At 37.1% G+C, this 20,076-nt stretch overlaps 1 long non-coding RNA gene and 1 pseudogene across 1 annotated transcript; one reads left to right on the top strand and one right to left on the bottom strand.

Moving 5' to 3' along the window:
• Positions 1 to 2,768: 2,768 nt before the first annotated feature.
• Positions 2,769 to 5,986, bottom strand: LOC102968376 (annotated as a pseudogene).
• On the top strand, positions 5,980 to 15,497 carry LOC122231153. Its single transcript, XR_006208325.1, has 2 exons — positions 5,980 to 6,072; positions 15,160 to 15,497. It is a non-coding gene; the product is annotated as an uncharacterized LOC122231153 (long non-coding RNA).
• Positions 15,498 to 20,076: the final 4,579 nt, after the last annotated feature.

Below are 20,076 nucleotides of genomic sequence, written 5' to 3'. Positions count from 1 at the left end.
TAGACATTTTTTAAAAAAATGTTACTCCACCATTATTTTTTTTAAGTTTATTTATTTATTTTGAGAGAGAGAAAGAGAGTACAAACAGGAGAAGGCCAGAGAGAGGGAGAGAGAGAGAATCCCAAGCATATTCTGCATTGATAGCTCAGAGCCCACTGTAGGGCTTGAACTCATGAACCATGAGATCATGACCTGAGCTGAAACCAAGAGTCAGACGCTTGAGCCACCCAGGTGCCCTGGCACCCCGGATCAATAGACAATTTTTTTTCTTTTTTTTCTATTTTTGTTTTATTTAATTTACATCTAAGCTAGCATATAGTGCAACAATGATTTCAGGAGTAGATTCCTTAATGCCCCTTACCCATTTAGCCCATCCCCCCTCCCTTAACCCCTCCAGCAACCCTCTGTTCTCTATATTTAAGAGTCTCTTATGTTTTGTCCCTCTCCTTGTTTTTATATTATCTTTGCTTTCCCTTATGTTCATCTGTTTTGTATCTTAAATTCCACAAATGAGTAAAGTCATATGATATTTGTCTTTCTCTGACTAATTTCACTTAGCATAATACACTCTAGTTCTATCCACATAGTTGCAAATGGCAAGATTTCATTCTTTTTGATTGCCAAGTAATACTCCATTGTATATGTATGTACCACATCTTCTTTACCCATTCATCCATCGATGGACATTTGGGTTCTTTCCATACTTTGGTTATTGTTGATAGTGCTGCTGTAAACATTGGGGTGCATGTGCCCCTTTGAAACAGCACAGCTGTATCCCTTAGATAAAGACCTAGCAGTGCAATGTCTGGGTTGTAGGGTAGTTCTATTTTTAATTTTTTGAGGAATCTCCATCCTGTTTTCCAGAGTGGCTGCAGCAGTTTGCATTCCCACCAACAGTGCAAAAGGGTTCCTCTTTCTCTGCATCCTCGCCAACATCTGTCATTGCCGGAGTTGTTAATGTTAGCCATTCTGACAAGTGTGAGGTGGTATCTCAGTGTGGTTTTGATTTGTATTTCCCTGATGATGAGTGATGTGGAGCATTTCTTCATGTGTCAGTTGGCCATCTGGATATCTTCTTTGGAGAAGTGTCTATTCATGTCTTTTTCCCATTTCTTCACTGGATTATTTGTTTTTTGGGTGTTGAGTTGGATAAGTTCTTTAGAGATTTTAGATACTAACCCTTTATCTGATGTATAATTTGCAAATGTCTTCTCCCATTCCGTTGGTTGCCTTTTAGTTTTTCTGATTGTTTCCTTCACTGTGCAGAAGCTTTTTATGTTGATGAGGTCCCAATAGTTCATTTTTGCTAGACATTTTTAAAATATTAATTCTTTCAATCCATAAACATAGGATATCTGTTCATTTATTTGTGTCTTACTCAATTCTTTTCATTAGTGTTTCACAGTTTTTAGTGTAGTTTTGTAGTTTAGTAGTTTCAATATCTTTTACCTATTTGGTTACATTTATTCCTAAGTATTTTATTCTTTTTGATGCTAGTGTACAGGGGATTTTTTTTCTTAACATCTTTTTTGGGTAGTTTTTTGTTAGAATATAGAAACACAATTGATTTTTGTGTATTGATTTTATATCCTGTATCTTTATTGAATTCATTTATCAGTTCTAACAGTTTTTTTGATGGAGTCTTTAGAGTTTTCTATATAAGATTATGTCATCTGCAAACAAACAATTTTACTTCTCACTTTCTGATTTGGATGCTTTTATTTCTTTTACTTGAAATGCTCTGGCTATGAATTTCAGCACTATTTTGATTAGAAGTGCTGAAAGTGGGCACCTTTGTCTTGTTCCTGATAATAGATGAAAAGCTTTCAGCTTTTTGCCATTGAGTATCAAGTAAATGACAGAGTGGGCTTGTCATACATGGCCTTTTTTTAATGTTGAGGTTGGTTCCTCCTAATTTGAGAGTTTTTATCATGAAAGGGTGTTGAATTTTGTCAAAAATTTTTCTGCATCTATTGAGATGATCATATTTTTAAAAACTATATGAATAAATAAAGATTTCTTTTTTTTAATGTTTACTCATTTTTGAGAGAGACAGAGACAGAGTGCGAGCAGGGGAGGGGCAGAGAGAGAGGGAGACACAGACTCAAAAGCAGACTCCAGGTTCTGAGCTGTCAGCACAGAGCCCATTGTGGGGCTTGAACTCATGAACTGTGAGATCATGACCTGAGCCGAAGTTGGGCACTTAACCAACTGAGCCACCCAGACACCCCTAAAGATTTCAACAAATACAATTACGTAGACAATTATAAAATCTAGTTTTGTGGTAATAGTGGTTTATAACTGCACTTTTTGTTTTCTACATGTTTTAGCAGGTCAATAAAACTTTTAAAAAGATTTTATTTTTAACTAATCTCTTTACCCAACGTGGGGTTCGAGCTCACAACCCTGAGATCAAGATCACATGCTTTACCAACTGAACCAGTCAGTTCAGATTAATAATTTTTATTTATTTGTTTATTTACGTTTATTTATTTTTGATAGAGACAGAGCACAAGTCGGGGAGGGGCAGAGAGAGAAGGAGACACAGAATCCGAAGCAGGCTCCAGGCTCCGAGCTGTCCGCACAGAGCCTGACGGACGCAGGGCTTGAACTCACAAACCGTGAGATCATGACCTGAGCCAAAGTCAGACGCTTAACCGACTGAGCCACCCAGGTGTCCCTTTATTTATTTTTTTTAAAAAGACACATTTATTCAGCATCGTGATCAGATTATTACATTTAGCAATCAATAGCATGGGTGCAAAAAAAAAAAAAAAAACTACATTAAAACCCTTTTTTGGAATGCTTTATACTTTCCACAGAACAGAAACTAAAATAACCTCTTATGCGATTAGTCACAAATACAGCCCTTGAATTTTTGTCCATACACATGAGCATTGTCTCAAACATGTCTTCTTTATAGCAGCTAGGCCCCACCACCACTGTGCTTGACTGAGTTCAAAAATCTGTTGTAACCTGTAACTTCCCTGTCACTTCTCTGGCTCTCCTCTCCTGCTAAGCTTTGTTTCCTGGAAGTAATTAAAACCTTCTGCCACTCCCATAGCCACTGCTGCTGGAACCACCATAGCCACCTTGGTTTCATGGTTTGGCAGAGTATTGGCCTCCACCACCATACGGGCCAGGGCTTCTGCCTCCAAAACTTCCTCCTCATAGGGGCCCAAAATGTCAAGATTGATTGTTGTAATGGCCAAAATCATTATAGCTTCCACCACCTCCAGAGTTGCTTCCATCATTACCAAATCCGTTACAGCCATCCCCACTGCCACTATCCACCACCACCTCGACTACCACCAAGGCCACCTCGCCCACCGAAGTTTCCTCCATGGCTGGAGTTGTCATTCCCACCAAAACCACCTCTACGACCACCACCAAAATTTCCAGAACCACTTCGACCTCTTTGGCTGGATGAAGCACCAGCCATCTGTTGCTAAATAGAGGTTTCCTTACTTCACAGTTGTGGCCATTCACAGTATGGTATTTCTGAATGACAGTCTTGTCTACAGAGTCATGGTTGCCAAATGTTACAAAAGCAGAGCCTCTCTTTTTGCCACTGCTTCGGTCGGTCATGATTTCAATCACTTCAGTTTTCCCATACTGTTCAAAATAATCTTTTAGGTGATGTTTTTCAGTGTCTTCTTTAATGCTACTGACAAAAATCTTTTTCACAGTTAAGTGGGCACCAGGTCTTTGAGAATCTTCTCTCAAGACAGCCCTCTTTGGTTCTACAACTCTTCCATCCACCTTGTGTGGCCTTGCATTCGTGGCTGCGTCCACCTCTTCCACAGTGGCATGCACACGTGACAAACCCAAAGCCTCTGGAGCACTTGGTGTTGGGATCTCTCATTACCACACAGTCCGTAAGCATTCCCCACTGCTCAAAATGGCTCCTCAGAGTCTCATTGGTTGTTTCAAAGCTCAAACCTCCGATGAAAAGCTTCCGCAGCTGTTCAGGCTCTTTGGGAGACTCTGACTTAGACATGATGGCGGTGGGAGGGGAGACTTTCACGATGCTTACTCGGCAGCGTCTGTGGGCAGAAAGACCAGATTAATAATTAAAAAATTTTCTTTTTCTAAAAGCTAGTATTATTATAACAGTGTTTATCTCCACATTTGGCTTTTTTTAAATAATTAAACTAACTAATACATTTAAAAGAATTGTTCCTTTATGCTTTTGGACGCACACATATCAGGATGCAATGTTGTGACATCAACAACCAAACTTTGCTGTTAAAGAAGAAGTTAAACTGGTATAAATTCAAATTAGATTATAACCTTCAGATGTTAAATGTAACCTGCATGGTAACCCCAAAGAAAATTACTGTAGATTAATTATACACAAAAGGAAATGTGAAATTGCACATTTCATTTAAAATTTAATCACAAAAGAAGACAGTAATTCAGAAAATGAGAAACAGAAGAGTTATAAGGCATTTAGAAAACAAACAACAAAATTATAAAAGTGACTTTTTCCCTTATCAGTAACTATTTTAAATAGAAGTGGATTGAACTTTCCAACCAAAGGAGATTAGCTGAGTGGATAAAAACACATGATCCAACTATATGCTATCTACAAAAGATTCATTTTAGATCCCAAAACACAAATAGATTGAAAGTGAATATATGGAAAAATACTGCAGAAATAGTAACCAAAAGAGAGCAGGGATGTCTAAACTGATGTCAGACAACTTATACATTATTTTTTAAATGCTTATTTATTTTTGAGAGTGAGAGTGCACATGCATGTGAGCAGGGGTCGGGGAAGGGCAGAGAGAGAGGGAGACAGGATCTGAAGTAGGCTCTGTGCTGTCAGCGCAGAGCGTGATGTAGGGCTCAAACTCATGAACCTGAGATCCTGACCTCATGACTTGAGCCAAAGTCAGATGCTTCACTGACTGAGCCACCCAGGTGATCCAAACAAAGTATACTTTATAAAGTTTCCAAAGAGACAAAGAAGAATATTACATGTTAATAAAACGCTCAGTACAGCAAATATATATACCAGTTGTAAATGTTTACATGTCTAATGACAGATCATCAAAATATGTGAAGTAAAAACTGACAGAATTCAAGGGAGCAATAGTTCTGCAATAATAGTCCAAGACTTTACTGTACCACCACTCTCAGTGTAGATGCAACAACTAGACAGAAGATAAGTAAGCAAATAGAGGGCTTACTAGAATAAACTACGGTAGATCTGACAGACATCCATAGAACACTCTACCCAAGAACAGCATACGTATTCTTCCCAAGTGCACTTAGAACATTTTCAGGGTAGACCATATGTTAGGCCTCCAGTTAAGTCTCAGTAGCTTTAAGAAGACAGATACCGTGCAAAGTGTCCTCTCCAGTCACATCAGAATGAAGTTAAAACTCAATAACAAAAGAAAAACTGGAAAATTCACAAATTTGTTGAAATTAACATATCCTTAACCAACAAATGGGTCAAAATAGAAATCACAAGGGAAATTAGAAAATACTTAGAGGCAAATGAAAACACAGCAAACTAAAATTTGGTACAGTGAAAACAGTGCTAAGGAACAAAGCTATAAATGCTTACATTAAAAAATGAGAGTGACATTAGCATCACGGTGGCATAAGACATTAGTCTTTTTTTCTCTCCCTTTTTAAACAACTAATTAGACATTCATCCACAAGCAAAATATCTCTGTAAGAAGTGTTGGACCCAGTTTAATATGCCAAGAGACCTGGATAACTCTTGCCCACCAGTGCATCTAAAAACAGGCAGACAGATTTTGGATCTCGGTAAAGATTTTAGAGTCAACAAAACTGCTGCACCCCCTCTCACTGGCCAAGAAAAAAAGCCTGGAGAATGCTGACCTGGGAAGATATCCTTGGGTGAGAGAGAACTTACAGAGGGTCAGCCTGCCTGAGGGGAGATTCTAGAACACCACTAGAGCAGGAAAGACACGAGTTTGGTCATAGTAGAGAAGGAAGAACTCTGCCAGAGCCACCCTTCCAACCAAAAGAGACACTGCACAGGGCCACACTGTTCATCCATGGTGACCTCTCCTGTGGAGGAGGTAGAAATTGGTGAGTTCCTGGCTACCTTACTTGTGTGGTGGTGACTAGAGAAATCTGTTTGTATCCAACAACATGCAGCCCACTGAGGTGAGACCTCATGACTAAGTGGAGGCAAGACAGAGTAAGAATCAGATAAGAACATCAAAGTAATTCAGTTCCTGGTGACTACTTCAGGACCTCAGCATGAACTCTGCTGATAAGGCTCTGGAAGTACAACCACATTAAGATCTCCCCACTGGGTCCACAGGCACTCGTACGCCAACAGTGCTAATGCACACCTCCCAACACACACACGCATGTGCACACACACACTCTGTGACAAGATCCTCATGTGCTCCCAAGTGCAATGGTAATAGAGGTCCAGTAATCAGAGTACTCTCAGGAAAATGGAACAGGGCTATGGACAAGGGAGAAACCACCACTTTTTGGAAAACCAAAGAGAGGCATCCAGCAGCAAGCCTGGTGACTTCTAAGAACAAGAAAAGATGTGAAAGCTTAAGAATTCTGCCACAAGAGGAAGAAAAAAGAGTGGGGCAGGTCTACTCATTCAAAAGCTGAGGAAAACCCACATATAGCAGCACCAATCAACAGTACCCCATATGAAGGCAACCAATAAAGATTTAAAGAAATGTCTACTACTTCAAGAAGCAATGTAAAAATATAAGGGACATGAAAAATCAAGGAAATATATCATCCCCAAAAGATATCAATAATCCTCACGTAACTTAGCTAAAAGGTGTATATTATGATCTAATAGATAACTCAAAATAGCTACTTTAAAAAAAACTCAAGCTAATGGGGCGTGTGGGTGGCTCAGTCGGTTAAGTGTCCGACTTCGGCTCAGGTCATGATCTCATGGTTTCTGAGTTGAGCTCTGCATGGGGCTCTGCATGCAGAGCTCCAAGATCCAAGCCTGGAGCCTGCTTCAGATTCTATATCTCCCTCTCTGTCCTTCTCCCACTGGCACTCTGTGTTTATCTCTCTCAAAAATAAACATTTAAAAAAATTAAACTCAAGCTAAAAGAAGACTCAGACAATGCAATGAAACAGAAAAGAAAAGAAAGAGAAAAGAAAAAGATCAATCTGAGTTCTTTTTTTTTAAACGTTTATTTATTATTGAGAGACAGAGAGACACAGAGTGTGAGCAGGGGAGGGGGCAGAGAGAGGGGGAGACACAGAATCCGAAGCAGGCTTCAGGCTCTGAGCTGTCAGCACAGAGCCCGACGTGGGACTTGAACTCACAAACTGCGAGATCGTGACCTGAGCCGAAGTCGGTCGCCTAACCAACTAAGCCACCCAAGCACCCCCTGAGTTCTTTATGAAAGAGAAATAATAAGAAGAACCAAATTCTGGAGCTGAGGAATTCAATGAATGAGATGAAGAATGTGATAGAATAAAATAGAATGAAGAAATAGAATAAAATAGAGATGCAGCAGACAGCATCTGTATTAGAGTATACTAGATTAAAGAATAAATGACTTAAAGGACAGGAGTTTTGAAATGACACAGAAGAGAACAAAGAAAAAAAGAGCAGAGAAAGCCTGCATGATCTAAAAGAATCCATCAAAAGGACAAATACCAAAACAATCAGGATTCCAGAAGGAGAAGAGAAGGAGAAGGGGGCAGAAAGTTTATTTAAAGAAATAGCTGAGAACTTCCCAAACTTGGAGAAAGACTTGAATATCCAATTTCAATGAAGCTAATAAATTACCATATTATCTAAATGCCAAAAGACCTTTCTCCAAAAACACCTTATAAGGAAACTGTTAAAAATCAAAGAGAAAGAAAGAATCCTAAACACACAGCCAGGGAAAAAAGTATAACCTCCAAAGAAACCCCCTTTAGGCTATCAGTTGATTTCTCAGCAGAAATCTTTCAGGCCAAGAGAGAATGGAATGACATATTCAAAGTGTTGGAAAATAAAAACTGCAACTATAATACTCTATTCAGTGAAGTTATTCTTCAGAGATGAAGAAGGAATGACTTTCCCAGATAAACAAAAGCTGAGGGAGAAATGCTGAAAGAAGTTCTCAGAGCTGAAATGAAAAGACAATAATCAGCGACATGAAAACTTATGAAAGTACACAACACCCTGGTATAGGTGAAAAATATACAGGCCAGATTTAGAAACTTCTAAAATAGAATGGTTGGTCAGCCACTTAACTATAAAATAAAGGTTAAAAGAGTATTAAAAATAACTATAGTAACCATAATTTCTTAATGAATACACAACATAGAAAGTAAGTGTGACATAAAAAGAGGGGGGGGGGCGGTAAAAGGTGGAGCCTTTGTAGGAGATTGAAGATAAGTTGCTATCGGCATAAAATGGAACATTTTATCTATAAAATGGTTTATGTAAGCCTCATGGTAACCACAAAGCAGGAATCTAAGGTAGATTTACAAAAGAAAAACAGGAGAAGCAAAACATACCATCCTAGAATATCGACAGTTTAGAGAGGTAGGCAGAAATAGAAAAAGAGCAATGCCAGTACAAAACAAACAGAAAACAGTCAATAAGGCAAACATGGCATTACTAAGTCCTTACGTATCAATAATTACCTAAATATAAATGGATTCAATTCATCAGTCAGAAGGCACAGAGTGGCTAGATGGATTGAAAAAAAGAAAAAAACAAAACAAGATCCAACTATATACTACCTACAAGAGACTTACTGCAGTATTAAGGACACACATAATCTCAAAGTGAAGGTATGGAAAAATATATTCCATGCAGTGGTAACCAAAATAAAGCAAAGGTAGCTATACTTATATCAGAGAGTATAAACTTTTAAGCCAAAAACAATAATGAAACAAAATGATAAAAGGGTCAATTCATCAAGAAGATATAACAATTAATTATACACACTAGTATATACACATATACACAGTTAATATATACACATCCAGTATCAGAGCACCTAAACATATTAAGCAAATACACACATCTGAAGGGAGAAATTGACAACAATACCATATGAGTGGAACTTTAATACTCCACTTTCAGCAGTGGGTATGTCACCCAGACAGAAAGTCAACAAGGTAACAATGGACTTGAACCATACATTAGACCAAATGAGATTTGTAGATTGTTCCTTCCAATAGCAGAAGAATATACATTCTTTTCAAATGCACACAGAATATTCTCAAGGAAAGATGATATGATAAGCGATAAAACAAGCCTCAGAAAATTTTAAAATATTAAAGTCATACCAAGTATCTTTCCTGACCACAATGGTAAGAAACTAGAAATCCACAACAGGGAAGCTGGAAAACCCACGAATATGTGGAAACTAAACAACACATTCTTGAACAACTAATAGGTTGAAGAAATCAAAGGGAAAATAAAAAATATTTCAAAACAAAAATGGAAATATAACATCCCCAACGGACCTATAGGATGATATGAAAGCACTTCTGGGATGGAGCTGTATAGCAGTAAACACATATATTAAGAAATTAAATCTCAAATAGCAACCTAACTTTATACCTCAAGGAATTAGAAAAAAAAAGAAAGAAAAAATTAAGCCCAAATTTATCAGACGGAAAAAGATAATAAAGATAAGAGTGGAAATAAATGAAATAGAAACCAGGAAAGTAATAGAAAATATCAACAAAACTACAACTGATTTTTCAAAACGATAAACAAAATTGATAAACCCTAGCAAACCTAAGAAAAAAAGAGAGAAGACAAGTTAATCAAAAATGGTTGATACTATCAAATTGATACTACCAAAATACATAGGATCAATACACAACTGCTATGAACAATTGTATGCCAACAAATAGAGAGCCTAGACGAAATGGAGAAGTTTCTAGAAACATACAACCTACAAGACTGAATCAAGAAGAAAAAAATTGAGGGGCCTGGATGGTTCAGTCAGTTAAGCCTCTGATTTCAGCTCAGGTCATGATCTTGCAGTTTGTGGGTTCAAGCCCCTCATTGGGCTCTGTGCAGACAGCTCAGAGCCTGGAGCCTGCTTCAGATTCTGTGTCTCCCTCTCTCTATGACCCTCCCTTGCTCACACTCTGTCTCTGTCTCTGGAAAGTAAATAAACAAAAAAAAATTTTTTTTAAGAAAAAAAATTGAATAGACTAATAATAAGTAATAAGATTGAATCAGTAATCATAAAGCTCCCAATGCAGAAAAACCCCAGGACCAGACTGCTTCAGTGGCAAATTCTACTAAACGTTTAATGAAGAATTAATGGCAGTCCTTCTCAAAGTCTCCCAAAAAATTGAAGAGGAGGGAACACACCCAAACTCATTTTACAAAGCCAGCATTACCCTGAGACCAAAGCCTGCAAGGACACTACAAGAAAAGAAAGCTACAGACCAATATCCCTGATGAGTATACATGAAAAATCCTCAACAAAATGCTACCACACCAAATTTGAGAACACTTTGAAAGGATTATAGTCCATGACCAAGTGGGATTTATCCCTGGAGTGCAAGGATGTTTCAATATATGCAAATCAATAAATGTGATATACTACATTAATAGAAAGATAAAAGTCACATGATTATCTCAATAGATGCAAAAACAGCATTTGACAAAATACAACATGGTTTCATGGTAAAAACCCTCAACAGACTGGGTATAGAAGGAACAAGACTCAACATAATAAAGGCCATATATGACAAACCCACAGCTAATATTATACTCAGTGTTGTAAAAATTGAAAGCTTTTCCTCTAAGTTCAGGAAGAAGACAAGGCTACCCACTCTCACCACACTTATTCAATACAGTACTGGAATTCCTAGCTAAAGAAATAAGGAATAAAGAAATAAAAAGCATCCAAATCAGAAGCAAAATGGTTATTTGCAGATGATATGATCATATATATAGGAAATCCGAAAGACTCAAACAAAAAATTCTTGGAACTAATCAATAAATTTCAGTTACAGGATATAAAATCAATATACAGAAATCAGAAATCTATACACTAACAGTGAAACATCTGAAAAAAGAAATGTAAAAAACTGTTCCATTCACAATAGCATGAAAACCAATAAAATATCTAGGAATAAATTTAACCAAGAAACTGAAAGATCTGAACCATGAAAGCTACAAGATTTTGTTGGATGACATTGATGAAGATACAAACAAATGTAAAGATATTCCATGTTCATGGATCAGAAGAATTAATACTGTTAAAATGTCCATACTACCCAAAGCAATCTATAGATTCAGTGCAATCCCTGTCAAAATTCCGATGGCATTTTTCACAGCAATAGAAAAAACAACCTTAAAATTTGTATGAAACCACAAAAGAAACCACAAATCCTGAGAAAGAAGAACAAAGCCAGAGTATCACACTTCCTGGTTTCAAACGATATTGCAAAGCTATAGCAGTTAAAACAGCATGGTACTGGCGTAAAAAAAAAGACATACTACCAATGGAACAGAACAGACAGTTCAATATTAAACTCCCACATATACAACCAACTAATATTTGACAAGGATGCCAAAAAGGAATCCAAGGGGAAATGATGGTCTAACAAATGATGTTGGGAAAACCAGATAACCACATGCAAAAGAAAAAAGAAAGAAAATAAATTGAACATCTCTCTTACACCATTCACAAAAATTTACCTGAAATGGATTAAAAACTTAAATGTAATACCTGACATCATAAAACTCCTACCAGAAAACTTAGGGGGAAAGATTCTCCACATGGGTTTTGATAATAATTTGGGTGGATATGACACCTAAAGCATAAGCAACAAAATAAAAAATAAACAAGTGGGACTACATGAAACTAAAAAGCTTCTATACAGCAAAATAAACCATCAACAAAGTGAAAAGACAACCTACAGAATAGGAAAAAATATTTGCAAGCCATATAACTGACAAGGGGTTAATGTCCAAGATATATAAAGAAATTGTACAACTCAATGGCAAACAGCCCAAATGATCCACTTTTAAAATGAGCAGAGGACCATTTTCCCAAAGAAGATATATGAATGGCTAACAGGCTAACACATGAAAAGGTGTTCAGTCTCACTAATCACAGAAATGCAAATCAAAACTACAGTGAGATATCACTTTATACCTGTTAGAATGGATATGATCAAAAAGATATAACAAGTGCTGACATGGATGTATAAAAAAGGGGATCTTTGTGCACTGCTGGTAGGAATCTAAATCAGGGCAGCCCCTATGGAAAACAGTGTGTAGGATCCTCAAAAAACTAAAATTACCATATGATCCAGCAGTTCTGCTCCTAGGTATTTATCCAAAGGAATTGAAAATGCTATGTCAGATTGATATCTGCACCCCATGTTCATGGCAGCATTATTTATAATAGCCACAATATAGAAACAACCTAAGTGTCTGCTGACAGATGAATGAATAAAGAAATTGTAAGGTATATATTCAATGAAATATTATTCAGTCATAAAAAGACGGAAATTCTGCCATTTGCAACATGGATGGATCTTGAGGGCATTAGGCTTTGTGAAATAAACCAGAAAAAGACAAATACTGTATGATCTCGACTATACAGAGAATCTAAAAGAAAAAAACACCTAACTCAGAAAAAAGACCTGATCTGTGGTTACCGGAAGCAGGGAGTGGTGGAGAGGGAATTGGAAAAAGGTGGTCAAAGCTACAAGCTTCCAGTTATAAGATAAATAAGTACTAGGGTTGTAATGTACAGCATGACCATAGTTAACACAGTTGTATGGTATATATAAAGTTAAGAGAATAAAGCCAAAGTGCTATCACAAGGAGAAAATTTTTCTTTTTTTTTTGTTTCGTATGTGTATGATATAGTGGATATTAACTAAATATTATGGTAATCATTTCACCATATAGGTAAAAATCATTATGCTATACACTTTATCTTATCCAGTGCTGTATGTCAATTATATCTCAGTAAAACTGAGAAAAAAATATTGCTTTGGCTGTGTACAACATTATAGAATAATTGAATACTTTTGTTAGCAAGGTACAGCTTATATACAACATATATATAGATCATGTATTGAAACGCACAAGCAAAAAAGTTGATGAGGAGCCATCAACTTCTGCCTGAGAGTTTCCAGCGTCTCAACCTGCCCTACAGATTTTAGACTTGTCTGTCCTCAGATCACACAAAGTATTTACGTGAAATTGAATATGCACGTAAATATATTTGAAGTGATATCACCTACCCTGGAAAGCTTTTCTATCTGGATTAGGTTAGAATACAACCTCCTGTGCCTACTCCAGAGATACTGTTTATCACACTGTGCTCTAATTGCCCCCTTCCTTCATGCCTCAAATACCAATCAAGCATCTACCATACTTGATTCTATGTTAAGTGTTACAGTGGAGAGCAAAACAGATGTAGTCCCTGTGTGAATGGAACTTACAGTCTAAGGGGGGGGTAGACATTAACCAAATAACTACACTATTAGATATATAAACTAAAACAAGTAGTGAGCTGAAAGAAAGGTATGACCACTCTTTAAAATCAAATAAGAAAGAAATATAACCTAGACTCAGAGAGTGGCAAGTCTGGAGAGGCTTCCTTGAGGAAGCAATGCTCAGCAGAGATCTGAAGATGAGTAAGACTTAACTGGAAATAGAGAATAAGGGGAGACCAGACCAGTGGAAAAGATACTGTGACTGGAAAAACATGCAGATTCTGACAAATTTAAAAAACGCCAATGTGACTAGAACTCAGAGTGGGAGGGAGAGCATAGTGAGAATTCAGACTGGAACAATAGTCAGGTGCCACATTATATGTAACTTTGTGGACTGTATTAAGGGTTTTGTACAGGACCTGGCAGATCGTTGACTATCTCTATGAAGGCAAGAAACCACACATATAATCTTCCTAGATTTACAGATAAGCCAAGATCTCCAGGAAGTCTCAAAACTACCCCTCTTTATGGAAACAATTAATCTTATCATTGCCCTGGTAAGCCAGAGTAGGAGAGATGAAGCCCAGATTTATAGCGCTTGGCTCAGGGCCCTGCCAGAGACAAGGGCAAGACTTTTGTTAGCTCTACCCATCACTTACACGCAGCAGCTATTACAAGAATATCCAGAAAAGTTTTCATCAAGAGCAGAAATATCTGAGGATCCAAATAATTGAATAGCCTTACCCCCTACTCCAGAGGCATTCTTGAGAATGAATTGTTCATTGTCTAGGATAGATCCAGGTAAAGACATGGCTCTTAGAAAGTTAAGTCAAGCTAGGACTTCATAGTGAAGAAAACAGAATTTTCTTGAAATTTCAACAATTACGAACCGGTCCTTGCTTCCAAGGTATGCTCTTAGTCACAGCCAATTCTCCCTGGAGAGAGCCAAGTGAAGGAGGAGAGCAGAGAAAGTAAATTCTGCTACTGGAGGAGTTTTCTAACAATTAGAGTGATCCAAAGATAGAATGAGCTACCTCAGAAGATAGTGATCTCAAAACTTCAAAAATAAGCTAGTAGGCCAGTTGGGGTGTTATAGAGGAGATTCAAGCTTATGGGTTGGTCTACATGAACTTAATGGTTTCTTCCCACCATGAGAATCTCAGAGGCAGAAAGAATAATGTGAATGAGTAACCATAGGATAGAGAGAACTGAGAACTGAGCGAGAGAAAGAGGCTGCTTGTAAAAAGCATTCAGTTATAAAGAACAGAAGGGCTTAATTTTGTTTGGAGTAGAAGCAGTTTATGCCATTGTACCTAATCTGATCTGGGTTTGGGAATGAAGAGGAAGAAATCTAACAGTGGATTCTTTCTGGGAACTGTGGCTTCCAACTTGAAATTAGGTCTGCACATCTACCCAACTCCAGTGAATGTGCTTTTCAGATTTTGGTGTTGGGCTAGGGTTATTATGGTGAAGATGGATATTAGTTATCTGTAGCTGTGTAGCAAATTATCTCAAAATGTAGCTCAGAAGAACAAATATTTTATTTTGTCACACAGATTCTAAGACTATCTAGGAGTGGTTCAGCTGGGTGGTTCAGGCTCGGGGTCCCTCTCTACATAGATAAATAGGTAGATAGATACAAATATATTATTTTATAGTCCAGCTCTCACCTGGGTCTAGAATCATATGCAGGTTCAAACAGGGCTAAAGAAGTCTCTCCTAAGCTCCCTTATTTGGTTGTTGCAGACTTTATTCCTGGCTATTGGACAGAGACATGGACCCCTCCATAACCCGCTTTAATGGCCTCATGACATGGCATCAGGCTTCCTAAGGAAGAAGTGATTCAAGAGGGAGAGAAACATGAATGAGTGAGTGAAATAGTGCCCAAAAAGGAAGCAGGACTATTATCTACAATATAAAAGATCTCCTATAACAGAGAAGCAGCCCCCCTCCTAAAAAAATGGACAAAGTATTTGAACAGAAATTCCACAAAAGAAGATAAACAAATGGCCAAAAAACACACGAGGAGATACTCAATTATCACTAATCATTAGGGAAACAAAATTAAAACCCACAATAAGAGATGGTTACAGAGTAATAATAATAGCTAAAATTTAAAAGACTGAAAATACTGAGCATTGGCAAGGACATGCGGAATGAGTTAAGTGATCATAATATACTTCTGCTGTAGTGTAAAATGTCAGAGCCATTAAAAAAAACTTTACTTATACACACATTTACCATACCACCTCCAGTAATTTAAGAATAATGAATTCAGCTTTTCACACAAGACTGTACATAAATGTTTATAAGAGTATCATTTATAATAGCCAAGTCAAGAAACAATTCATTTGTGGATCCATCCAACAAATTGTGTACACATGAAATATTTCTTTTTTTAAAAATGTTTTAATGTTTATTTTTGAGAGAGACAGAGAGAGAGAGTGTGAGCAGTGGAGGGGCAGAGAGAAAGGGAGACACAAAATCCAAAGCAGGCTCCAGGCTCTGAGCTGTCAGCAGAGCCTGATGCGGGGCTCGAATTCACAAACCATGAGATCATGACTTGAGCTGAAGTCGGACGCTTAACTGACTAAGCCATCCAGGCGCCCCAATGTGAAATATTTCTTAATTCTCCCTCTTCCCAGATAATTATATATTTATACACGTAGCAGTATAAATAAATCCCAGTCATTATGCTAAGTGGAACATCTTAGGGAAAGAACATACATACCATCTGTCTATCTCTGGGAAAATGAATCTGCAATGATACAAATCAGGTCAATGATTGTATGGGATAGGGGTTTGGGAGATACTGACTTCAGAGTGTCATGAGGAACATCTGGGACAAAGAAAATATTCCATACCTTTTTCTGTGGTGATGGTTACATGGAGAACATTTGGCAAAACTCATGGAAATGTAATTTAAAACATATAATGTTTTATTGTGCAACCTATACCTTATGAAACGTAATTTTAAAAATAAGAAAAAAGGCTCTTGGGTGGCTCAGTTGGTTGAGCTCAGTCCACTTCGGCTCAGGTCATGATCTCATGGTTCATGAGTTCAAGCCCCACATCAGGCTTGCTGTTGTCAGCACAGAGCCCACTTCAGATCCTAGTTCCCTCTCTCTCTCTCTCTGTGCCTCCCCCACTTCTCTCTCTCAAAAATAAATAAATATTTAAAAAATAGGAAAAATGTTCAAAATATTTAAACAACAATTTTAGAATGGGAGGGATAATTCATAGAAACAAAATAATATTTGGAAACTGTATTGCTTTCTACCCAGGCAAAAATACCATATATTAAATAGCATACTTAATCACATGGATATAGATATAGATATAGATATCTACAAATGTAATTTTATGCCTTAGGGAAATTTTTCTGGTATTTTTTAATCATTATGGGAAAGGATCTTTTAATAAACCTCATAGAAAATTTCAATTTCCCATGTAAAAAATTATAAAGATCATTTGATGAAACCTCAGTGCAAAAACATAGAACTGATAACTGAAGCATACTTTTAAAAGCTATTTTAAATTAAAAAAAAAACGACTATACAACTTTTGAGTCAAAGTGGAAGTCAAAACAAAAATTATAGACTTTTAAAGGCAAGATCTTTACATCTCATAACGTGTTACACGGTTAAAGGATGAACTCAGAGAACAAAATAATAAACATATAATAAATGTATAATATTTAAGATAGTGGTAAATTCTATGAATAAGAATAAAACTGAATAAGGTAGAGACTGATCAAAGAAGGAATACCATTTTGGTCAAGGAAGCCTTCACTGAGAAACTGACATTTCAGTAAAGTTCTGAAGGAAAGGAGGGAGGCAATCATACAGACATTGAGAGGACAGGATTCTAGGGTGAAAAATAATTAGCAAGTGCCAAGACCCTGAGGAAGCTGGTAGTGGAGCAAGCGATGGGTAAATTAGTAGAAAGGGAAATCAGAGAAATGATGTGGGATCAAATCATGTAGTACTTCTTAGGCTACCGCAAGGACTCTAACTTGTATTCTAGTGGATGGGAAGCCTATGAAAGGTTTTGAGCAGAGGATAAACATGATATAACTTATGTTTTACAAGGATCATTCCAGAATTGTCTATGTAGCAAAAAGGGTAGAAACAGGGAGATCAGGTGGGAGGTTGTTGTAATAATCCAGGTAAAACATGATGGAGACTTGGATCAGGAGAGACTCAGTGGAGGTGGGGGAGAATTGGTTAAATACAAGTAATCAAGGAAAAGAGAATATAGACCATCTGATTTAATAATTCAACTCAGAAATCTAAAGAGACCAGCTAAACAAACTTTTCAATCAACTGAGTGAAGGTAATTAAGTGAGCAGGAAAGAAATGAGTGAATTAGAAACCAAAAAGATATATAGTGAAAGATATAAATAGAATTAAAAAATAAATAAATTATGTTCTTTGTAAAGTCTGATAAAATAAATTTTTGGTAAAGTAAGGAAAAAGAAAAGGGAAAATACAGATATATAACAGAATGGAAAAGAAGACATAAATATGAATACTTTAAGCTATAATGAAAAGATACAATTTGCTAATCATGCAAAAATTCAAATTAACAAGTTGCACAAAAATATAAATGAATCAAGGATAGAATATTTTTATATTCTTTGGGTAAATACATAGTAGTACAATTGCTGGATCATAGAGTAGTCACCCCAATATTTTATAGCTCATTACCTACAATAGCCAAATTATGGAACCAGCCCAAGTGTCCATAGACTGATGAGTGGATAAAGAAGTGTACACCACACACACACACACACACACACACACACACACACACACTGGAATATTAGTCAACCATAAAAAAAGGAATGAAATCTCACCATTTGCAATGACATGAATGAAGCTAGAGAGCATTATGCTAAGTGAAATAAGTCAGTCAAAGATGAAACCATATGATTTCACTCATATGTGGAATTTAAGGAACAAAACAAGCAAAGGGAAAGACAAGAGAGAGAGAGGCAAACCAAAAACAGACTCTTAACAATAGAGAACAAATTGATGGTCACCAGAAGGGAGGTGAGCGGGGGGATGGGTTAAATGGGTGATGAGGATTAAGGAGGGCACTTTGTGATGAGCATTGGGTGATGTATGGAAGTGTTGAATCACTGTATCATACATCTGAAACTAGTATTACACTGTATGTTAACTAACTGGAATTTAAATAAAAACTTCAAAAAAATAATAGAATAATAATAGAGTAGACTGACCATAGCGGAAATTGAAAAACCTTGTTAAGAATTATGTTATAAAAGGAACTCTGTGAGAAAGTTTTAGAAGTGTATTATATAAAGGCACAGATAGTTTCCATGTTATTTACATTGACCTAAAACAGAAGAAGTTCAAAAGTTTGCCAGCTCATTTGATAACTTTGGCAGAGCCCCAATACTAACTTTAACAATAGTAGTACAAAGTCCTAAATAAATCACAACAAATTGAATTTGGAAGCACATTTTATTTATTTATTTATTTTTAAATTTTTCTTTATTTTTTTTGCAATATATGAAGTTTATTGTCAAATTGGTTTCCATACAACACCCAGTGCTCATCCCAAAAGGTGCCCTCCTCAATACCCATCACCCACCCTCCCCTCCCTCCCACCCCGCCATCAACCCTCAGTTTGTTAAAAACTTTAAGAGTCTCTTATGCTTTGGCTCTCTTCCACTCTAACCTCTTTTTTTTTTTCCTTCCCCTCCCCCATGGGTTTCTGTTAAGTTTCTCAGGATCCACATAAGAGTGAAACCATATGGTATCTGTCTTTCTCTGTATGGCTTATTTCACTTAGCATCCCACTCTCCAGTTCCATCCATGTTGCTACAAAGGGCCAGATTTCATTCTTTCTCATTGCCACGTAGTACTCCATTGTGTATATAAACCACAATTTCTTTATCCATTCATCAGTTGATGGACATTTAGGCTCTTTCCATAATTTGGCTATTGTTGAGAGTGCTGCTATAAACATTGGAGTACAAGTGCCCCTATGCATCAGTACTCCTGTATCCCTTGGGTAAATTCCTAGCAGTGCTACTGCTGGGTCATAGGGTAGGTCTGTTTTTAATTTTCTGAGGAACCTCCACACTGTTTTCCAGAGTGGCTGCACCAATTTGCATTCCCACCAACAGTGCAAGAGGGTTCCCGTTTCTCCACATCCTCTCCAGCATCTATAGTCTCCTGATTTGTTCATTTTGGCCACTCTGGTGTGAGGTGATATCTGAGTGTGGTTTTGATTTGTATTTCCCTGATGAGGAGTGATGTTGAGCATCTTTTCATGTGCCTGTTGGCCATCCGGGTGTCTTCTTTAGAGAAGTGTCTATTCATGTTTTCTGCCCATTTCTTCACTGGGTTATTTGTTTTTCGAGTGTGGAGTTTAGTGAGCTCTTTATAGATTTTGGATACTAGTCCTTTGTCTGATATGTCATTTGCAAATATCTTTTCCCATTCCGTTGGTTGCCTTTTAGTTTTGTTGGTTGTTTCCTTTGCTGTGCAGAAGCTTTTTATCTTCATAAGGTCCCAGTAATTCATTTTTGCTTTTAATTCCCTTGCCTTTGGGGTTGTGGAAGCACATTTTAATACATACCCTCTGGCCAGACAGAGTTTATCAAGAAACAGTGTAGAGATTTATGACACC

Source organism: Panthera tigris, chromosome D1 (assembly GCF_018350195.1).
Source record: "Panthera tigris isolate Pti1 chromosome D1, P.tigris_Pti1_mat1.1, whole genome shotgun sequence".
NCBI lineage: Eukaryota > Metazoa > Chordata > Mammalia > Carnivora > Felidae > Panthera > Panthera tigris.
This window is presented reverse-complemented; position numbering and strand designations above follow the sequence as displayed.